The 17,901-nt window shown below is 41.6% G+C and overlaps 1 protein-coding gene across 2 annotated transcripts in view; it reads right to left on the bottom strand.

Annotated features, from left to right (window-relative positions):
- BCAR3 (BCAR3 adaptor protein, NSP family member) overlaps positions 1-17,901 on the bottom strand; it is a 130,241-nt gene that overhangs the window by 96,400 nt on the left and 15,940 nt on the right. Inside the window, exon 1 of one of the 2 annotated variants that reach the window (XM_030573725.1) lies at positions 8,088-8,457. The exons of the other annotated variant lie outside the window; for it this stretch is intronic. The gene's annotated coding sequence lies outside the window, so the exon portion shown is untranslated. Of the gene's footprint in view, positions 1-8,087; positions 8,458-17,901 lie in introns of those variants that run through there. 2 annotated transcript variants of the gene reach the window in all.

Here is a 17,901-nt window from a genome sequence, read left to right as displayed (position 1 = left end):
GGAGAATCCATAGGTCTAGTAGTGACGGCTACACTGGCTCCCACTCCATCCACTTCCAGCTTCAACATTAGAACATTATCAGAGTGCTGGGGGTCTTTGAGGGTTATTGTAGCCAGGCATAATTTGGAGCAACACTGAGGCTGATTTCAGTTGTGTCAAGGTTCAGCTCATAAAACTACCTTTACGCTCTCCCCACCACTTTAGCTGCACCACAAAGGCCTCTTACGTTTTTGAGAATCTAGCCATGGACAGCACAAATGTGTTGGTGACTTGACAAAAACTCCCTCACACTTTTTTTTTTTAAATAAACTATCTGTAATTAGAGCAAGGTATTTATGGTAGGACCTTGATGACATCACTTGTAATGTAAAAGTGAAAAGTTCCATGTGCAGAGGCTCTGTAGAATTGCCCTTGCATGTGGTGTAATGTTTATGGGAAGTTGTGCTCTTGTAGCTGTAGTCAACTAAAATGGATTTATTAATTATTATTATTATTTAAAAAAAAAACAGTTTCAAGAGGTCTTTCTGAAAGATTATAATGTGATCCTTTGATGTGACCACTAAATCACAGACCCTCCTATTGTTTATACTTTTATTCTGAATGTAGTTTGGGGAAGTCACTTCTACTTGGTGGCATCAAAAATATTGCATGTTCATTCAAAATTAAACTGCGTTGTACAGGCTGCTTTGCATTTGTGATTACCCATGCCAACATAATTGATTCATATGTAGATCCAAAACAGAAAATGCCTGATATAGATCCAGGGCCAGATTGCCAGCTGGTATAACTCCATTGTTCCATATACTAAACATAATATTGAGGCACAAAAGTTAACTATTCCCAATCAAAGTCAAGAAATGAAAAAAGTGAAGGTTCTCAAAACTCGCACTAACATTGAGGCTGGGACCTTAATGAGTTACGCACCCAAATCCCATACTTACAGGAGTTTGGAAGTACCGGCCTAACTTGCCCATAATGAGCCAATTTTTAGAATTGCCTCTGATTTTGCACCTAATGATGGTACTTACCATCTTCATAAAAAATCTTGAGACTGATAAGCGCAAAAGTATTTTTTTATTATTATTATTTATTATTTTATTATAATAAATGTACTTTCCTCACTCTCCTTAACACAAACATATGAGGGATTTTCCTCAAACTTGCTAGTAAATTCATCTCTGGGCTGAGACAAAGCATATGAAGTTTTAGCCTCAAAAGTTACAAGCATGCAAAAACAAGCAGATACCATAGAAGTTGCAATATAACTTCAGCTATAGTTTTGGCTACCAACAAAATCTGTGATATACAAACAATAACCATAGACTTCAGACTACTTTCTATGTAGCAATATCAAGAGAAAGAGGACCACCCACTTCCACCTGATATTGATTTCTAAAATAACAACCTGACAAACTTTCAGTGAAACAAGAAAGGCTCATCAGGTTTACTTTTCCAAGTATTAAACCACGAATTTGCTACTGAACATTTTAAAGCACCTCCACCCCCCACATCAGCTATACTAGGGTTTCTCAAACTCGGGGTCGGGACCCCTCAGGGGATCATGAGGTTCTTACATAGGGGGTCACGAGTTGTCAGCCTTTACCCCAAACCCCGCTTTTCCTACAGCATTTATAATGGTGTTATAAATTAAAAACACTTTTTTATATATTGGGGGGGGGGTCGCCGCACTCAGAGGTTTGCTATGTGAAAGGGGTCACCAATACAAAAGTTTGAGAACCACTGAGCTATACCATAAGCCCAGTTTTCAGATGCATACACCTTGACGGGATATACAAGTCCAGCATTTGGATATTTAAATTCACACTTAGATATACAAAATGAGCATTTAAGTGCTGTTTTGAGACCTCATGAGAGACATGAACATCCCGCTTTCACATTTGATAAATGATCTCCCCACTTGCAAAATATATATAAACTATACTTTAATTTTAATATATAAAAAGTTGATTGCAGTATTTCCCCCCCTCAAAATAGGTCTACTCAATTTGTCTATAATCATGCCTGCTAGCATCATCACCAAGGGTCAGAAGTAGGACTTGCTACTCCTTGATAGACTCCTAAAAGCAAGTCAAGATTCAGCAACACAAATAAAACAGGGCAGCCCAGTAACGCAAATAACCAAATTATCTGCCAAATTTTCCTTTTACTGAATGTCAAAGCTCCAAAGAATGAGCCCCTTTTCAGCTGGAGATCCTGGAATGTTTCAGCTGTTTCAGTGTATGAGCCAAGCAGGAATGCTTGAATTTACTGTAGATGAGGTCCTAGAAAACTACACTCATTATTAGAAAACACTCTGCCTTCCAAAACAGCTTCAATCAACAGCTGACACAATGGGTCAACATACTAGATGGTTTCTGAACAAAAGGGACTGGAATCCCAGTTCTGAACACTACTGCTTGCTAACATGCAGTCACACTAGAGTAAAAGCCTGGGAAATGGTATAGCTTGTGTCTATTTAGGGCAGAACAAAAACTGATTCAGTCTCCTATAATGCTAAATCTAGGGCAGGAATTTTGTATTTTCATCTACAGCACAATACTTCTGTCCCCTTAATTCCTCCTAGCCCCACAAGCAGAATAAAGACAGCTTTTGACCATCTGTGAAGCAAATTAGCCTTAGTCAGCTACAGAAGAATCAAGACTCCAGATCCAGATCTCAGCTAATAGACAAGATGTTTTCCAGATTCCGTTCATGGATTCTGAAGGGATCCATCCACCCTTTTATTACCTTGTAAACGGAGGAAGCCCAGATCAAGAGGTCTTTAAGTGACCATGTACATTAATGAATGTGGATGCATTGGGAAATTTTGTAGGGGGATTGGAAACAGGGTGGGCAAAACCAAACAATATTACATTCTGAAAGAGAAAGATTCTATTCATCTCATTGCTCAGACACCAACCTAATATATGCCCTATAAATACCTAAGATGGAGTATTCAAAAAGCTATCTTGACTCTGATTTAGAAATAAAAATGTCAACATTATGGTTCAATCTGCCTTCCTAAAGCAGACACCTTCCCCCATCACAGGAGGCTACTTCACAGAGTAAGTGGTCCTTTTGGAGAAGGAACAATAAAATAAAACTAAAGGTGAAAACTATAACTACAGTCTGTCCAGGAGAAAACCCCTCATTTGGCCACAGAAATTAGATTCACTCCTGTCTGCCCCTTTTGTATTTGTGAAATCCCTATTTACAGCCTGATTCAAATCCCATGAAGTCAATGGGAGTCTTTCCACTCATTTCAAAGGACTCTGGATCAGGGTCTTATACTGTCTCTTTTCAAAATGCTAAATGATTAGTGCATTGTTAGATATTTATGAAAGCTGATTCATATCACACTCTAGTTCTGCTCCAAAGCTCATCAGACAGAAAGATGCCCATTGACTTCAGCAGGGAGTTTGTATCAGGCTCTTTGGATATATGTCTGTCTTGGTTTGGTTGTACCATCACTGACACTAACCTCCTTCCTCAGCCCTGTCTCTCACTGCTCTCTCTAGTAATGGAGTTAAGAGGGATGTAGCAGAGTAATATGTGCATATCCAATTCAAGTAAATAAACTATTCCGAGACATTTAAAGGGACACAATCAATTTAAAACACACACCTGTTTAAAAATGTTTTACTTACAGTACTATTATAAGTAATCCCTAAGAATACTGTAACAAAGAGATTACAGAAAAATATATATTTTTCAGTTTGTTTACTTTGCACATTTTCAAGCACTTTGTGTATAGTCCCTTTCACATTTTCAACATATAGTCAGCAAAGCCCTGATCCTGAAATTGAATTGGCACTGGCAGCCTTCTGCACTCAAGCGAAGGACCCATGCAGAGTCAATGACAGGATCAAGACCTTCAGTTTTCCCTATTGCTGGTGTGGGTGGTTTTTCATATCAAGAGGGAAGAACCACACATTTAAAAAAAAAATGATTGAAAAACCACAGAAGTTGGCAGGTGGCTTGGATAGATGTAGTAGCTAAAAACTATTTTGAACTTTAAAAAAAAGAATAGATAGATGTCATGTTGATTTTCTCCCTATCACGGAATACACATTTTTCTGCATTAGTGTAAAGTAGCCAAGAAAATACTTAAAACTCAAACAAGTATTCTTGCACCAACAGGTGCTTGCATAAAATTATCTGGGACTAAAAAATTATTGCATAACACCAAGCCTTTGATACAGGTATTATAAAATTAATTGGTACTCTAGCCTCCATGGCAAACTGGCCTGAATACTTTGAAAAGAATACAAAGGTTCAGGGAATCCATAACCTGATATGATAAAGGGGGTGAGTATGGGAGAGCATAAGCAAGAGTTCAAAGGATCTAAACCTCTATCAGTAACAAGTCAGAGTCTGCCAAGCATCAAACACATGAGATTACAGACAGACTAGAGCGTTGAAACAGCTCCTGAAAAGAGGTCAAATGTACTTACAATTAAAAAAAAAAAAAAAAGAAAAGCCAATTAATCCTTATCCTATATTATGATAAGCTCACAACCTATTTGAACAGTTTTTTATAACCATTATTCTGAGTCAGTGGAAAGCATAAAAAACCAGGATGACTTGGGTTTCCTCAATATCGGTTTCAAATTAAAATAAAACTGTGGCCATCTTATATTTCATACCAGATTTTTAACTCACTAATGAGAAAAAAGTTTAACTGAACAAATCCTCCTCTGTTTGTAAAAAAAATTTTCAGATTAGTCTTTTTATCATATCATTTCATTAGATTTATAACAACTGGCCACAAACTACATTTTGGTTTTTTTTTTAAATGAATGTATGCATAAATATTTCTAATATTTCAATTTTAAGCGTTCTTTGGGATTGTTAGTCATTTAAATTGTAATATGATCAAGTTAGTTTTAAATCAAAATCTACAAAATTTAAAATGCATTTTGTCACGCAGAAAACCTCTACTAAATCATAATGAACGTTTCTATGATGACCATTTAAAAAAAATTCTCAGCCAAATTCTGAGATCCTTACTTAGAAGCTCATTCTGAAAGATTCTGAAAATCTGACCACCTCTCAGAAGATGCTGAGTGCCTTCAAATCCCAATGAAGTCAAGCCTTTAATTTTTACAAAGTCCTTAACCAGGAAAAATTCCCACTGATTTCCATTTCCCTAAATCAGGAGACCTGGGTTTTTAACCCAGCTCTGCCATGACATGCTCTTATTTGTCTTGGACATGTCACTTCACCTGTTTCTCAGTTTCCCAATCTATACAATGCCTTGAGATCTATGAATTAGAAACAAAGCTATATAAAAGCTCAGCATTAACTATTCATATTGCTAGGACTCAGTAAAAACTGAGTAAGTATCTCATAATTTGGACTTTTCATCATACTATAAAATTCCCTGAAAATGTTACATACTCCTGTGAAGGTAATATGAAATTAGACCCACACAGTGCAACTGCTCATTGTTGGCTGATCTGCTATTTAAAATCAAACCCCTTGACTAGGGATAAAAAAATCTTTAAATGAAAATCACTGTTTCCCAGGGGTGCTGGAACAATTTGTACAGTGGGGGTACTGAGAGTCATTGAACCAAACTGTTACTCCTGGGGGAATCTGTGCCGCTGCATGTGTGCAGAATTCATGTCCCCTGTAGATTTCTTTGCTTTCCCACAGAAAAATGACTTTCTGACAGGGAAGCAAAGGCAATCTGCAAGTCACATACTACTCCCTAGCAGAGCAGGTACATCGTTTCAGGCACCTGGAGCAGCCAGTGGAGAGGTAAATCACCACAAGGCTGGGGACACCCAGAAGCCAGTGGCTCCTATCCTGAGCCAGGATCAGCTGCTAGTCACGGTTGGGCTGGAGGCAGGACAGGGCTTCCTCTTCTGCTGTAAGCAGTGTCTGGGGCTGTATCAAATCCACCCCCAGAAACCTCCCCTAGCTGCAGGAAGCTCAGCATCCTCCCCTGTTTCCTGTTGCCATTTCTCCTCTGTTGTGCTGGAGACGGGTCACTGTACAGGGAGCTGCTCCCCTTTCCACCCAACCCCCATGCATATGGACCTCCCATACCCAGACACCACTGACAAGCTTCATCGGGTACTTCCAGAAGTCTCCTAGCCCTCCATACCCAAACCTCACCTCACTGAATCTCAACCCCTGCTTCTGAAGCCCCCTGCCTCTGGACCTCTGCCCCTGCACTCAGACCACCCACCACTGAGCTCCCTGCACTCAAACCTCTACCCTGAAGAGCACAACCCCAAGCCACCACATCCAGACCCCCAATGAGCTGCACCCAGATCCCCAGCCCAAGCCCCACTCCCCCCGCTGATACCTCCACACCCAGACCCCCCTCCACTGAGCCCCAACCACCTTCATCTGGAAGTCCCTGCAGAGTCCCATTACCCCTGCACCTTGAACCCTCCCGACAAGACTCTGTGCATCCAGATCCCATCCCACACCTAGACACACACCCCCAGAGCTGCCGGCACCCAGATCATCCTACACAGAATCCTCTCACTCAGACCTAGATTCCCCCACACTTGGATCCTATCTGGTTAAGCCTGCCTGCCTCACACCCTAGTGCACCTGGTGCAGAGAGGCAGGCCCTAGGATTTTTCTGGGACAGGTCCAGGCCTTGTGCTGTGTCAGGGTCGGGTACAGTCTCACCACTGAGTCTGTGTCCTGGGTTGGGAGGGGGCTGCAGGGTGATCCCCCACCTTCAGCAAGCTAGTGGCCTGTGCTCCCCACTGCCATGCTGGAGCCTCTGCATGTATTTTTTGACAAATAACACTTGCAGAATTTTAAAATATTGCGCGTATAATTTTTAGGCACAGAATGCCTCAGGAGTAAACTGTAAACTCTGTAGATGATGGAGACCACTTTAAGCCAGGGGGTGTGCCAGGCCAGCACCCCTAGTTCCAGTACCCATGCTGTTTCCCCTCTGTGCAGACAGAGATGGACAAACTGACAAGACCACCTCTGTTTTTGGCATGTTATCATGCTGTTCTAGTCCCATGATTTCTCTCAGTTACCAGGAACATCCACATGAACTATTTCAGAGTTCTTTCCAATAGTAAACATACAACTCGTCTATTTTGTACTACTAATGGATTTATGTAAAAAACAGTAACAGAAGATTAGGACAAGAAGCAGCATTTTAGTATGAGCTCCTCAAACAAAGCAAAATTATATAATCAATAACAGATCTCATCATTTGTGCCTTGACACTCAACATTGTATCTTTCCTTTGGCTGCTATGTGGAACACAAGCCTGAATGCACCAGCTGCTTTTGACTTTTAAAATAATAGTTTACCTATCTTTGTGTACTGAAGCAGTTTCCACAGAGCGCATCTCTAAACTCCGAAATCTCTAAACTCCGCAAAGCTCTAAACACCTAAAATCGAGGCCAGATTTAGTTCAGAGCTACCAAATAGTTTAGATGAGTCAGATGTGAGCTCTTCTCTTTTCTCCCCTCCCCCTAGGAGACAAATACAACCAGCTATTCATTCGTCATCCAAGAAAAAGAACAATGTTGTCAACACAGTTACATGGCAGGCTCTCTCTCTTTCTTTGCTAGCTTTCGAAGAGATTAGTTGAGAAGTTTGTCTCCTCGAAATGTTCTGCCTCCAGCAGAGCCCCATTCAATTAATTTCCAAAGCAGTTGAGCCCCCTTTGATGCAGTAATCAGGATAACACATTGTAAACAAGGTCCACCACACCAAACTATTAGAACAAATACGTTATTTTTACACACATATACAAACCCAGCATATTTTTAACAAAGCTCACTGATCATCTGTATATGCAAGTGCAAATGCCAGCTCCGTCTGTTCAAAGTAAATTAGTCGGAATATTTATGGACAAATTCCAGTACATCACTATTACCATGGTAACACTTTTCATTTAATTAATGGCTGTTCATTATATAGCTCAAAGAGCTCCACATTAAAGTCTCCTAAAAGCACCGCGGTCGAATCATTGTATCGTTACTGGGATAACAAAATACATAGAAAAATAGCGATGTAAAATCTTTAAAGGCTTCTGGTTCAGTGACTTGTCTCTGCATAATCTGAAGTTAGACAAGTAATAGGAAGCCACTTACCTCTCTGAAGCGCCTCGCACACTTTCAGATCAGTGCAGCATACCCTTCATCTCGGAGCCAGATGGGTTCGGGAAGGCAGGCAGACACTGGCAGCTCTCAGTCAGATCTCACAGCTAAACCAGAACCACGTGGATTGAAGAGAATTCTTCTAATCTTTTGAAGTTCTAATTGAGCAGCCTAGAGCTCTGTATACTGCGTGCAACAGCTCAGCAGCTGCAGACATAGTTCTGAGAGACGCACAAGCCAGCACTCAAGCAGTGATTTACTGCTTTCCAGCCACACCCCTTGGTAGACTATTCAGGCTGAATATCGCTGAACCCCCTACATAAATGCTAGTTACATGCGGTGACCTCCCGTTGCCCTTTTCCATGGATTTGAGAACTTTAACTTCTCCCTGTAAGATACCACTGAAGTGATGATTTATCACTTCCACATACAACCTTTCCTGGACAATCCAGACAGCTACTGTCACTTCACTCCCAGATAATGTAATTATATTAGGAGCTATTTCTGCTCACATCTAGATATGGGTGCAACTAGTTTGCAGTGTAAAGTGTATTGACTCACAAAATCCCATGTACCTGTAAATGGTCGTGACCAATTAAAACAGCAGGTGTTGGGTGCAATACAGAAACAGCTCTTTCCCTCAATGAATTAACAAGGGCTCATTTACACTGAGAAAAGCAACATATGTAGAGATCAGGCTGCTCCAAGTAGACAGAAATGTTGTGTCCGTCCTCCCCATCGTGCCACTGCAATGCACTGCATGTGGACTGGTACATATACCCAGCTCATCCATCTCCTCTCTCAAGCTAGCATCGCTTTTACTTCTTGTTTATACTCAGATGTGTCCTCCTCATGCTGAGGGAATTCCTTTGCACCTTGCACCACTTTGAGAGTTCACTTACCACCACATCTGCAACATCACCTGAAGCTACCACTATCTTAACTCTCACTCTGCTGAATCACTGATTTCATGCCTTGATCACTGAAGCCCCCTCCTGTTGTTCACTTCCAGTGCTAGGCTGTTCATAACACAGCAACACGCCTTCCAGGGACAACACGTAACTGTTCACAGTGGGGGAGGGCAGTCTAAAGGTTCTGGGAGGCACATGACCACCTCACAGCAGTTTTCAAACTTTGGGGCATGCCACCCTAGGGGTGAGTGGTGACACCAGGTGGCTCAGACCAGCCCCATGTGGTAGAGTTCAGGGAGGGAGCGCCACCTCCATCCCCAACTCACTTCAGCAAGTCACCCAGCCAGTCTGAGTTTGTGGGGGTGCAACAAAAATCTGGAGTGGAGGGTACATGAGCTTACATGCCTCCCACCCCAGGGATTGCCTGTGAATTGGCTTCTCACCTCTAGATGTAACATTCAGGCCAAGGGTGCCTGTTTCCTTTGTGACTTGTCGGAAATCCCTTGGAGCTTGAGGATTATTGTCTTCCATAAAATGATAGCCAGTTATCCCTGGTGGATCCGCAGGTGGCTAATGAAGCTGATCTAGGGTCCACAGATTTTGTCACAGTTGGGGCAGACATTTCCCAGTGGAAGGGGCTGATCCACAGAGAATAGCCACATGCTAACTACACTCTGCTACCAGCATTTGCTCAAGTAACTGTAGCCTTTGCTTAGGACCCAGAGGTCTTAGGTTCAAATCTGGTTGTTGCTAATGTCACACTTACAGGGCTAGCTGCCCTTCTGCTCTCTGAGTACATGCCTTTACCTTTCCCCTTATGAAATCATGCAATTCTCCCATGTCAGACCAGGACCTAAACTACAGAACCCTGTGTATCAACCATGCTAAACAGCAGGTCCGACTGGATTCAGTACCTGTGGTTCTTCCCTTCAGGAGCTTGTGACCAATGAACTATGAAGACCCAAAACCAAACTACTATTTATTTAGCCACAGAACAAAGCAAACAAAATAAAGGGGATTTTTAAAACAAGGGGTCTGCATGCTTGCTTTTCTTACCTAAGGCCCTAGGCAGGTCTGTCAGGCCCCCAGACTCCTAACCTCTGGATCTCAATCTGTTCCCTTTTCTCTCTCTCCCGCTGGCCTTAAGGACCTCTCTCTAAACCCAGCCAAAAGCTTCTGTTCTCAGTTTCCTGCAGCTTCTTTGTCAGGCTCTCCAAAACTCACCAGCTGAACTCAGCAGTGTGTCTGGAGGTGGAACTTGAAAGCCAATGGCTCTTTCACTGTCCCTTAAGTGTTGGTGGATAGACAACTCAGTGAAGCCATTATACTATTTTCCTGCCTATGTGCAAACAGCCTCTTCTTGAATTAACTTAATGTATTACATTAAACCCTTTATAACAACCAGGCAAGCATACAGAACATATAGTGTTCATAAATTATTACAGTCACTTTCAAATCTATCACTGACCTAACCAGAGGATTATTGCTTACATGCAGAGGTAGGCACATCAGCCCTCATCCTGAAAGATCTTTCTGGGACTGCTACTTTTTTCAAAGATATGCTCACATTCCATATTGGATTTCTTCTCTTTTCCAGTTCAATATCCCTCTTTTTCTCCTTTGTTAGATGCTGATCCTTTGTGCTGTCTCCAGTTATCCAGAACAATCCAGAACTCCCTCCAAGATTTAGTCAGGGGTATATTGTAGAAGTCATGGACAGGTCACGAGCCATGAATTTTTGTTTGCTGCCTGTGATCTGTTCAGGACTTTTACTAAAAATACCCATGACTAAAACATAGCCTAAGCCATAATGTATAGGTGGTGAACGTGAAATCCCTGGATAGTGGATTTAATTTCTGCAAGGAACTCAGAATAACCTCTTTCTTGAAGCTTATTTTTATGCATTATCCTGAGTATTTATCTGTCTTCAATCAGACCTATCTAAAATTGGATGAAATGTTACATTTAAATCACATCACAACAGAATGAAATCCAAAGTGAAGCTTGTCAAGATAGTAATAAAACATGGACCTGAATCTGCAGCATAAATGGAGCCTATTCCCATCAAGAACCTTTAACTGAGAACAAGTGCTTTAAGGGATGGAGAGACAAAGGAAGAGGCTGGGACTGAGTACTCTTCTGAAGAAAGAACAATAGCAGGACAACTTGAGAGCTGAGTGGAAGTCAGGAAAGGAGTCTTTGCTATTGGAGTGGGGAATAGAATTCCTCCAGAGAAGAGGAGAGGGTCAGGAATATTTGTAATGAGAAAGGAGTAGCCAAGCCCCCGCAAGCTGGAAATAAGGGAAGATAGGGCACTGAATGAGTTACAGAAGAGTTAAGATCAAATCAGGTACCTGTGCTGAGAGATAGCACATAGGTGGGAATCACTTTCAGTATCTCAGCACAGTTTATACCTCTGCACAGTGTTCTAAGAGAAGACTCAATTTCTGTCCGTAGGGGTTGTTGGTATTTTTGTTTGTTTTTTGTCAGCTCAGGCTGCTGAGGTTATTTTCAAACTGTAGTTTCATTTTCTCATTTTATGGTAAAATTTTCAAATAAATCCTAAAGAACAAAAATTAAAGAAGCTATCCCACAGACAAGCTATGGGAAACAAAGATCCTTCAGCAGAGGTTTCATTAAAGGGATCTAGTTTATTTCCCAAAATGAGTTAAATGTAGTGTCAAGTACAATACTTATCCTTCAGTCCCCTGGCCAATTGTGATAGCTTTACAAATCACATTTTCCTGTTTAAAACAACACCACTTCCCCTCCCCTTCCACTGTGGAGAACACACACACACACACCCCAGGTAAAACTGTGAAATTGAGTATACACAGTGTTCTTAAATGCACAGAGTAAATAGATTTGGGGGAAAAGCAATTTCTCTCTTGAGGTGTAGTTTGTAATAGGTAATAAAAGGTTATGGACAGTATCATTTTTTAAAAAATTGATGGTTTCTCTTTACATTTTAGCAGCATATAGTGTAGTGCTCCTAACCTGATCTAACACTCATCAAATCTAATCTTCAAAATGTAAACTGCGTGGCTCCAAAAGGCACTGGAAGGATCCCCTCCCCTTACTGCACAATAGGCCAGATGCATTATGGAGAAATTCTTCTTCTGATAAAGCATCAGGTAGTGGTTTCTGCCAGAGGCAAGATACAAGAGTGGATGGAGCAGTGGTCTGATCTGGTACTGGAAAGAAATGTACATGGCCTCTATCCTATATTCTATTAATACAATGCATAATGTACAATAGCAGCAGCCATAAGGTTTTGCTGCTAAGGGCCATATCTTTTCTGTCAGGCTTCTGCTAGTGTTGGATGAATAGCTTAAAAATCAAAATAAAGCAACTGCTATTTACTGGCCATACAACTGCCTTTATAAAAGAAGAAATTAGAGATGGACCTGAGTTGAGACACCTGATTCAGCTCTGCCCACCTTCCTCCCGAACTTTTGGTAAGTTCAGACCTTGGTCCAACTTTTGATCAGAACATCACAACCCAGGACCATATCTCTAAAACAAATGCGCTAGACTAAGTCCTGGTGCGGTGATACTCAGACCTCAGCGGTTCAGGAGCCCAGTTAGCAATCATCATTGCCCAAAAGAGCCACAGTAGTGTGAATTCATTGTTCCATTTACTACAGTACTCTATATTTGTATTTAAGCAGTATGATAGGGGAAATATTTAGTTTTATATCTATATATTATATATTGATATATTATTCTCTCAGCAAAATGACTGACCAAGTATTATTTCATCAATTACAATTGATTAATAGCATAGTAAAAACATCCTAATTGGTTAATAATTAAATCAGTGTTTTAATATCATGTGCTGCAAAGAGCTGCAGGAGATATTAAAGAGCCATTTGCAGCCTGCACGCCTCAGTCTGAGCATCACTGCCTGGTGTAAGAGTGTGTAACTCTATTGACTTCAACTCGATGAATTTGGCCCAAGGAGCTTATTTTTCTTTTTTACTTTGAGATAAGAACACCTGATCTTAAAAATTAAAGATTCTAAAGGTACTGGAATCCATCTCACTAACCTCACCAGAAGACAAAATAACCCATTCTAGCCAGACCCTGCCTCCAACATCAGAATGTACAGGTAGAAATAATACATTACAGACCTTCAATGATGGCTGGGGCACATGGCTGCCTGCATTGATGGAGCAATGGGAGAATGGGAAAGAAATACGGTGGAGGCAAGAAAGATATGGGAGCCTCAGCTAGGGCAAGAGAGCGAATATGGAAGTATGGGGCGAGTGATTGGAATATGGGGTAGGAGTGGGAGAAGAAAGCTTGAGCAAGGGGCTAAAGAGGGGCATGGAGAAAACAGAACAGGAAAGGGTAGACAGGGAATAGAAAGCAGAAGTAAGGGAACCAGGGGAAGCAAGAGAGCTGTGACTGGGAGCTAATGGGAGATTATGGAAGAAATGAGTGAGAAAGGAGAAAGGCAGAGGCACAAAAAAACATGGAGAGAGAGATTTAGAGCCTGATCCAAAATCCATTGAAGTCAATTGAAAGACTTGCATTGACTTCCATGGGCTGTAGATCAGGCCCTAGAGGGCGAAAGAGAACAGGACACAGGGGAAAGAGCCATGAAAGGAAAGACTGTCACATGGGGAAAGAGGGAGGACAAAAACCAATCCGCGGGTTTCAAATTGGTTTTGTTTAAATAGAAAGTTTGGTAACAAAATATTATATAAACTCAAATGTGAGGGTGGGCTGAGGACTCTTCATTGTTTTTGGGGGGTGGACAGTGGAGTCTAGTGTCCCTGCCACATGTACAGAGGAGAGGATAAAAAACAAATAGAACCACGTAAATCCAATGTGGGCCCTTTTTAGAGTATATATGAGTATTTCTGAGCCAAGGTTTTTGATACATGTTTGTTGGTGTTTTAACGCCATATAATTTGTCATGAAATTGTTTCCTACAATTCCAAATAAATCATAGATAGGCTTCCTTCTTCGAGTTTTGTTTTGTTTGTCTAAGAACCTTCTAAAACACAGAAGATTGCACTTGACATGTTACAATTTTCTGGGGGGAGGATGCCTACTACATTTATGTTTTTATTGCCTTCCCAAAGCATCCTCACTTTTGTTTGCCTAGCTACAAGCCTGAGCAGTCCTAAGACATGCTCACTGCTAATATTGCCACATAACTCAAGAAACAAACAGTATAAATGCCAGAAAGAGAAAAGCAGGGAGACTTTGGGCTTGTCTACACTACAGGAACTATACTGTCACCACTATGGTGCCGTAGCTATGTTGACATAACCACACAGCACAGAACAGCAGTTCTCAACTTGAGGCCCATACGCCACATGCAGCCCAATTAGCACACAGCTGCAGCCCAGCTGTGTGCTAAAAAAATGCAAAATTTGCCACTCTGGTCTGAAAGGGGGTGGGGCTGGCTGAGGAGGAGACAACCTCTGGCAGCCTGCTGGAGTGCTACTGCCAGCAGGGCACTGGTGAGTGCCATAGTGGGGAAGGGTGTGGGAGAATGAGTCTCTGGGCAGGTTTGTGAGGAGGGGGAGCACTCTGGGCAGTGAGAGGGTGGGGGTGCCCTCCCCTCTAGGAGGGGCCTTGGCAGGGGGTGCTGGGCACGGGGGACTGTAGAGGGTTTTTTTTGTTTGTTTTTTTGAAGGGCGTGCGGGGGGGGCTGCGATTCTCAACCTGTGGCCCACGTAACACCTTCTGGGCCCTGAGAACCACTGGTATAGACACAGCCTACACCAACAGAAGGTTTTTTTCCATCGGTGTAGGACCACCACCTCCCAAAGCAACGGTAGCTAGGCTGACTGAGGCATTCTTCCGTTGACCTAGTTGCATCACTGGGTGTTATGACAGCATCACTACATCGCCCAGGGGTTTGGATTTTTCACACTCCTGAGCATTGTAGCTATATCAACCTAACACTAAGTATAGCTCAGACCTTCAAAAGTATATAAAAGAACAAAGTTGCTCAAATGACACTGGAATCTCTTATCAATGTCTACAGTTTTACAAGGGGCAAGACCCACAACCACCACTGGGGCTTACACACAGAAATCCTTGCCATATTCATGGATGAGTAGAACTCATCATCTTCATGTGGCTATCTTTCTGGAAAATACTGATACTACCCTCCCTTTAAAACTAGGGTAATAGAAGAAGGAAACCTTTTGCAATCATGAGCAAAACCAGACAACTCTGGCTGGAAGCTGATCTCTGGCCTGGTGATACAGACCACAACCACTAGGTCAATTAGGCAAAATAAAAAGAACCAACATCAGAAAAAAATACCTTTTAAAGGTGACGTACAGAGGAGGGGGAAAAGGTGGGGGCTTGTGTACTTCTGTGCTTTCTTATGATATGTATAAAGAAGGCCTACATTCTGTAAAGGTTCTTTTTCTGCTTGTTTCTTACATAAGAAATTCAGGTCTTGTCCACTCTGGAAGATTCTACAGTTTTTGAGAATTAGTGAAAGGATAACACCAAATGATTCAAGACAGTGAAAGGAGTTTTTGAGAGAGGAAGGGATTTTTAGTAAAACTGTTAAATTTGTTTTGGTTACATCTATTTAACTTCACTGCCTAATTAACACTTTTGGAAAAGGAAGTCTTTGTTAAAATATTTGATATACCTACCACCTCAACTAAGGTTCACAATAAACATGCTTTAAGATATCCAGAAGGTCCTCCAGTAAAACTGACAAAGACCAGACTTGATATTTCTGATATTTCTAAGGTTAAAAAAAGATGAAAATAAACCTTTCAAACGGACACATACACTTCCTCTTCTGACCCCATAAAAAGAGAGTAAAAAGAGCACACTCCCAATTAGAAGTAGTCGTCTTAGGTCACCTTTAAAGCTAATTAAAGAAGATATTCACAGGGTACATCTATACAGCAATTAAAGACCAGCAGGTGACACAGGCTCATAGGGCTGTGTAGACATTTGGGCTCAGGTTGGAGCTCTAGCTCTTGGACCCTGGCAGAGGGGAGACTCCCAGAGCTTGGGCTCCACCTGAGCCTGAACATCTACACAGAACCTTTACAGTTCTGCAGCCTGAGCCCAAGCCAGCTGATCCAGGCCAGAAACAGATATTTAATTGCTGTGTATGCATATCCAAAAGAGACTTAGCCAGTGGCTCCTAACCAAAATCCACCAGATTTCCCCAGAAATTCCCATGGATTTCAGAGAAAACTGAACCCATTGTGACAAATTCTTAGTTGGGCCATGGCTACACTGGTGCTTTACAGCGCTGCAACTTTCGCGCTCAGGGGTGTGAAAAAAACATCCCCCTGAGCGCTGCAAGATACAGTGCTGTAAAGCCTCAGTGTAAACAGTGCTGCAGCGCTGGGAGCGTGGCTCCCAGCACTGCAAGCTACACCCATAAAGGATGTGAAGTACATGCAGCGCTGGGAGAGCTCTCTCCCAGCGCTGGCGCTGCGACCACACTCGAAAGTGCAAGTGTAGCCATACCCTTGGTTTAAACTGGTGTAGCTCAATCAGCTCCAATTACATCAGCTAAGAATCTGAGTCTAGAATTTAACAGAAGCCACCATCAGGAAAAAGAAGAGGACAACAGATAAATCTGTAGCCAATATACTAGATTCTGATGTACTATTCAGAAGTGAAATGCTAACATTTAAGTATACTACTTTTTTATAGCCTACCAGATAGAGCTGTTTGAAGTTTGCCAGTGTTGGTTTACTGGGTTTCACTGCAATGTTTTTCAACACTTTTGATCATTGTGAGTTCTCAGTTCTTGAATTTCAGGTTTCAGCGAACCCAAGGAACTCGCAGAAAATTAGGTCAGAAATGCTGAGTTTTGCCTGGTGTCAACATGAAACCACAATTCAGCCCAAATTCACTTAAACTGAGTTCAGAGCCACCCTAGAAACTGACGTAAGAGGCTTCAAAACCTTTTCACATATCCAAGCTGACTTTTGAACTGGTGATGAAACAAGAAAGCAGATAAGATTTGGATGCTCTGAGGGTTCACTGCAAACATATTACATAGTTCAGATAGCAATCCTTAACTAGCACACTCATCATTGCAGGTCATGAGAGACAGGCTTATGGCAAGGGTGCAGGACTTGGAGTCAGGAGAACTGGGTTATAGGTGTAGCTCTGTGTCACCTTGTAAGAAGTCATTTAACCTTCCTACACTTCCATTTACTACTCTAAACTACCTACCTCACTGAAGTGTCGTGAAGATTTGTCTATTATAGCACTTTATAAGAGTATCAGATGGAAGATGCTAGGGAAGTACAAATATTTTCCTCACAGCACAGGGGAACATTTCTTGCTGCTCTGACTGGACCAATTCTGCTACTGTTTCATGGAAAATGTATAAAAATATGCCACAGAATTAAATCAGTTTTAGGATGTGAACTGGTCTCTACTGATAGATTTAACTGTCCTGCAAATTTCCAGGCAGTGTAATTTATAAATGAATAACTCAGGGTTTTTAAAAATTGTCATGTTTTTATGAATAAGAACTAGGCAATGAGTATAGATTTACTTCACAACATGGTTGGGTGCTAAGTAATGGGGCTAGTGACTTGACATTATTACATATGCTAAGAATACTCTGGTATGAGTCATTATATTCCTTTCCTGCTAGTTTTATTCCATTTTCAGAGAAAGCTGAAGGCTTTTGACTGGCAAATGTTCAGCGAGGGATGTCATTATAGTAGGATGCAGGAAGAGATTTATGCATAGACTTTCAGAGTCTTACATATAGGGGTTTCAATGGGAGTTTTGCCTTCTTGAGGACCATTGGGTCTGGCACTAGATCTGATGCTGAAGCTCTGTCAGCTGCACTGACTGCCTTCAGTTCACATAGTTCATGTCAAGATCTTAAGCCATAAAATAATATAAAATCAACCTAATTAAGGGAT

The sequence above is a fragment of the Gopherus evgoodei genome, chromosome 8, assembly GCF_007399415.2.
Source record: "Gopherus evgoodei ecotype Sinaloan lineage chromosome 8, rGopEvg1_v1.p, whole genome shotgun sequence".
In the NCBI taxonomy this organism is placed as follows: domain Eukaryota; kingdom Metazoa; phylum Chordata; order Testudines; family Testudinidae; genus Gopherus; species Gopherus evgoodei.
This window is presented reverse-complemented; position numbering and strand designations above follow the sequence as displayed.